Below are 6,048 nucleotides of genomic sequence, written 5' to 3'. Positions count from 1 at the left end.
ATATATATATATATATATATATATATAAATATGTATATTTGTGTGTGTATGTTCGTCCATCAACTATCGCTTGACAACCAATGCTGGTGTGTTTATGTCGCGTAACTTAGCGATTCGGCAAAAGATATCGATAAAATAAGTACTAGGCTTACAAAGAATAAGTCCTGGGGTCGATTTTTTCGACTAAAATCTATAAGGCAGTGCACCAGCATGGCCACAGTCATGTGACTGAAACAAGTAAAGATATTAAACGAATAAAACGGTAACATTTGAAATACCTAGTGGCAACTATTTAGTACTGTACATTTGGCAGCACTGCGGTACAGTAAGCATCATGCAGAAACAACCTTGCAGTTTAGTAATCATGGATCAGTGGAACGGTCAACAGCGTGTTTTTGCCATAAAAATGCATTACAAAAACAACGATAATTTGGAAGGTGCACAGCGTGAGTTCCAACGTCATCTCAATTTAGGTCGTCATGGTTAAGTGCCCTCGAAAGACGCGATAAAAACGTGGATTGAAATCTTTGAGGAGACTGGGTTGGTTCAGAAAATGAAACCGACAGGACGACCAAGAAGTGTTCGTACTCCACAGAAAATCGAAGCTCTACACGTTTCGGTCTTACAGAGCCCAAGTTGTTCAGCTTGTAAGCAAACAGCTGCAGTAAGGTTGTCTCGAGAGAGTATTTGCTGAATTCTCCATTTTGCCTTCAAATTTCATCTGTATAAGCTGCAGATCGTGCAAGAACTGAAGGAGAATGGTCACCAATGGCAACTAGAGTTCTGTCAAAAAATTATGGGAAACATAAACGAAAACAATGAATTTCTGGACACGCAGTGGATGTCAGATGGGGCTCATTTTCATCTCACATGTTAAGTAAACAAACAGAACTATTGTTACTGGTCAGGTAGCAACCCTAAACAACTTCATGAACGCTCTTTACACAGCGGCAAGTTGACGGTATGGTGTGCAGTTTCGTCACACGGGGTCATCAGACCTTATTTGTTTGAAAATGACGAGGGGGCCACAACTACTATCACTTTGGATCAATATGTTGAGATGCTTCAATATTTTGTTGCATCTGCATTGAACAATTTTCCGCAACATAACGATGGTGCGACTTGGTACGCTGCAAGGCAATCAATGGCAGCTGTACAAGGTTTGTTCAGTAACCGTGTTATCTCAAGATTCGGTGACATTCAGTGGCTTCCAAGATAACAGGACTTGTCCGTTTGTAAGTTTTTCCTATGGGCCTACCTTAAGAGTCGGGTCTACACGGTTCAGCTAAGGACACTGGATGAACTGAAACAAAGAATTCAAGACGAAATTCGTGGTATACCAACTGAAATGTTGCACGAAGCAATGAGGAAACTCAACGGCAGAGTGGCAGAGTGCATTTGTAGAAGAGGACGCCATCTACAGGACGTAATTTTCAGTCATTAATACTTTAGATTATTGATTAAGCTGGTCAACAAAGAATTTGTCCCAAGGAAAGAATACCTGTATCTTATATGTTTTTGCATTCAGAATCAAAAAATGATGTCAAATTGTCTGTACAACCCACAGTTCCTCTGTTTCACGATGTCCATCTTAGTTCCTGTTACGTGGGCTAAATTTCAGTAAAGCCGTTGCAGTATGAAGCTAACGGTTTAAGAAACACTCATAATTTAAATGTTTATGAATAGAATTAACCGAATAAAATCATATATCTAGCTATCTGAGTCAAAGAGTCACCGAAGCTTGGCAACATTGTGTCGATGAGTCACCGATGCTTTGTCAGTACTGTGCTTGAAGTGTAGGCGTGCGGTTGTGTACTAACTTCACATATTCCATTCACCTTCATAATGCCAAGAAACTATAAATATTGCAAACAACTTTTGCTATATCTGCGGTGACTTACCATTCAAGTCACAAAGATGACATTTCACGCCATTGATTAAAAAGTGCTATGGGCATTATTTTGACTGCAAAGTGGGTGAACTGTATAAAAGCTGGGTCCCTCATGCGTGTTGTGTAACCTGTGTCAAGCTTCTCACTGCATGGGCCAAAGGTTCACGCCATATGCCTTTTGGCATCATTATGATTTGGAGAGAGCATAGAAAATCACACTTCAGATTGCTACTTCTGCATGACGAATATCTTAATTTCCAATCTGCTATGAGACCAGTCCTTCACAGTCAACACTTACTTGTACCTGAACCTCCAAAACAAATGACACTTAGTGACGAGTCAAGTGGTGACGATGTGGAGAAAGAAACAGAAGACATGGACTTTGAGCCTAACTGTTCTTCAAGTGAACCGCATTAGTTGAGTCAGAGAGATCTGAATGATCTTGTGCGGGATTTAAACTTGTCGAAAAAGTAAGCTAAACTTTTTGGTTCCGGGATAAAGGGCTGGAATCTTCTCCAGAAAAAGACCAAATTTAGTTTTTATTGTGCTTGGCAGTGTGATGCTTTGTAATGATGTGTATTCTGTTATGGAGGAACTTAACTACAAATATAGCACGAATGAGTGACGTTTGTTTATTGAATCCTCAAAAATAAACTTGTAAGCAGTCTTACTCCACAATGGAAATAAGTTTCCTTCTGTTCCTTTGGCCCATGTAGATAACATGAAGGAAACATATGAGAGTATGAAGCTTCTGCTGCAAAAATTTAAATATGAGGAAGATAAGTGGAATATTTGTGGCGACCTTAAAGGTTGTTGCACTTTTACTTGGAATGCAGCTGGGTTACACCAAGTTTTGCTGATTTCTTTACGAGTGGGAAAGTCGGGATAAGAAAAATCATTATGAAAAGAATGTGTTGCCGGAACGATCTCTGACTCCTGAACAGAAGAATGTCATCACTCCTCCCCTTGTTGATTCTGAGAAAATTTATCTACCTCCTTTGCGTATTAAGCTAGGGTTGACGAAGAATTTCGCCAAAAGTATGGATAGAACTGGCAAGGTATTCACGTATTTGAAAACAAAATTTCCAAGAGTAAGTGACGCAAAAACCAAAGAAGGTATTTTTGTTGGGCCACAGATTAGGCAGCTGATGAGGGACCAAAAGTTTGATGAAGAGCTCAATGATATTGAAAAAGCTGCGTGGTTGTCATATAAGAAAGCTTGCAGAGAGTTTTGGAGGAATCACAGAGCAGAGAAATAGTCTGACATTGTGAAAGAGCTACTGACATCGTACAAGGCCTTGGAATGCGATATGAGCCTAAAAGTTCACTTCTTGAACTCTCACTTGGACGTTTTTCTGCAAATCTTGGGCCTGTCACTGACGAATACGGTGAGAGATTTCACCAGGACATTCTGAACATGAAAACCCGGCACCAAGGAAAGCGGAGCTCTTCTATGTTGGATGATTACTGTTGGTCACTAAAAAGGGACGTTTAGGAAGCTAAACACAGTCGAAAATCATATGCCTCTGCGTTTTAAAGGTAAGTTTCCTCCTAATAGCCTGATTTTTGAATTAATGAAATACAATTACTTAGCAATTTACATATGCCGTCACAGAAAAAACTATGACTTATAGAAAAAATCTAAAAACACAGTTAAATTCTGCAGATAAAATGCTATTAAGTTCACCTACTTTGGTTTGTGGGACAGAATGTTTCATTAATTCTGTTGACTAAATATGTCAGCCTTATTTCTGAATTAATATAGTATATTTATTGTATAATTTAATTACTCTGTCACATAAAAACCATGCATGATAGAAAAATTCTGAAGACAGATTCGAAATCTGTGTTAACAGTACTATAAAGTTCACTTTATTTAGTTTATGGGACAGCAAAAAGTCGAATTTTGCTGACCAGTATTATTAAAAGCAAATTGCTTGCTTTCTGTCAATTAAATCTCTTTGCTGGATTTGGATTTTTCCTAGTTTTTGGGTATTTCAAAAGTTTCCGTTTTTTTGGTCACCCTATATAGTAGCTCTACACCTGACTCTACAATATGTGTGCGCTGACCACTACATTTATATTTTTTTTCTCCTTGTTTCTCTCCTTATTTCTTTCTGTGTTCCTTTCAGTTGAAGAGCGTAGGCTCGAAACGTCAAAGACTTTCTCTATTCCCGAGCGTTAAACTAATACATCCATTTGTTGTTTACACCACCTGTTTTCGTCTGTTGTTTTTTTTCGTAAATTCTCCCATATATATATATATATATATATATATATGTATGTGTGTGTGTGTGTGTGTGTGTGTGTGTGTGTGTGCGTGCGTGTTTTGATTAAGCTCAATTAGGGCTGACCTGGGCTCAACAACAACAATTCCCATAGACGAATTGGTAATGGTTATAATACTGTGCAAGATTAGTTATCCTTAATTTGGTATGATTGTCGAAGGCAAGAAATACCTAAATGGCAGAGTTTTAGCGAGCAAAAAAATGTAACAAACATGGCAAACGAAACCGGTGCTAGTTGTCTGCATCGGTAAAACTATAAAGTGAAATTCCTGTTTTTGTATAAGTTTGTATGACGTGGAAAAACGGAGTCAGATGTTTTGAGACTGACTTTTTTCATCTAAGGGAAAAGTAATTTTTTCAATCAATGTATTAGGCCCTACACACGCATTGGCAAAAAACATGCTTCCTCTCTTTTAAACAAAGAGTCAATCCTAGAACATTATTTCTTCTTCTCTCAAGATCAAGAAATATAGTTGTATATTGCTGATGTCTCTCTCTTGTCCGTTAGCAATCCAAGTGAAATAAGACGGCTTCAAGATCATGTCAATATAGTTTATATTTGGCATGTGAATAGAATTAATTAGAGGATATTACGAGCAAATACTTTCATATTAATATTTTACTTGTTGTGGTTATTTAACCTCTGGTTAGCTCTGTTTAAGCAAACTTATGCATATAGAAATTCCAGCTGTGATCATGTAAACTTCAAATGAGATAGTATAACAGGCTATTTAAGCCAATACATTCTTCCCTTGGACAGTATGTTGCAATTTGTGGGAGATTGAGCAGGTAAAGTAACCACGTAGAGACTACCTGTTGCTACATGTGAAAAAACAGAAAAGAACAGTCACCCTAGAGGCTCTGCTCATTTGAAACAACGAAACACTTAAAATATTCTAGAACCGATGCGTCTTTAGCAACTGAAAATACTGTTCATTGATTGATCACTTTGTAAAGTTCTTCAGATTAGTTCAAAATGTACCAAAGATGCTCAATAATTGAGTAAACACATCAGATGAATATTTAAGTGCTTCACTGAGTCTGCTAGGAATATGAGTACAGTTTTCTTCAAACTGCACTCGTCTCGAAATTGGAAGAACACACTAGGCAATATATATATAGCTCAATCTCTAAAAGGACTTTGGTTGGAACGGTGGACAAAAGTGACCTGAGCTAAACAACAACAACAGCAGTAGCAGCAGCAGCAGCAGCAGCAGCAGCAGCAGCAGCAGCAACAACAACAAATACAGCAACAGCAGCAACTCCAGTAACAACTGCAAATGCAGTAGCAAAATCATATTAAGAATAAATGAAATAGAAAACAGTTACTGATGCCGAATCGGGTACGATGGCTGATATTGATATAATGAATGTAGAGGAAAGATTGAGAGAATGAATGCAGTCTCAGGGTAGATATCGAGAATAAGTCAAGATATTTAAACATAAATCAAGTGTACGAAGAAACCTCGAGAATAAGTCAAATAAATGATAGATTTGTAGAATGACTGACTTATGAGAGCAGATATTGAAAATGAGTCAAGTAGAGGCCTAGTAGGAACATTGATACCAAGTATCAGGAAAACGAGCCCAGTATGAGAGGTCATATTTTGTTTTTTTTAACAGAAGCACAAGGTTTATACTGTTTAACTGTTTAACGTGTTTCAGTCATTTGACTGTGGCCATGCTGGAGCACCACCTTTAGTCGAGCAAATCGACCCCAGGACTTATTCTTTGTAGGCCTAGTACTTTTCTATCAGTCTCTTTTGCCGAAACGCTAAGTTATGGGGACGTAAACACACCAGCATCGGTTGTCAAGCGATGTTGGGGGGAACAAACACAGACGCACAAACACACACACACACACACACA

The 6,048-nt window shown here is 38.1% G+C and overlaps 1 protein-coding gene across 1 annotated transcript in view; it reads right to left on the bottom strand.

Moving 5' to 3' along the window:
* Positions 1-6,048, bottom strand: part of LOC106876284 (relaxin receptor 2) — a 112,024-nt gene that overhangs the window by 60,892 nt on the left and 45,084 nt on the right. The gene's annotated exons all lie outside the window — the stretch shown is intronic.

Source organism: Octopus bimaculoides, chromosome 2, assembly GCF_001194135.2.
Source record: "Octopus bimaculoides isolate UCB-OBI-ISO-001 chromosome 2, ASM119413v2, whole genome shotgun sequence".
Taxonomy (NCBI): Eukaryota; Metazoa; Mollusca; class Cephalopoda; order Octopoda; family Octopodidae; genus Octopus; species Octopus bimaculoides.
The sequence above is the reverse complement of the archived record's forward strand: the minus strand, read 5'-3'. Positions and strand labels throughout refer to the sequence as shown.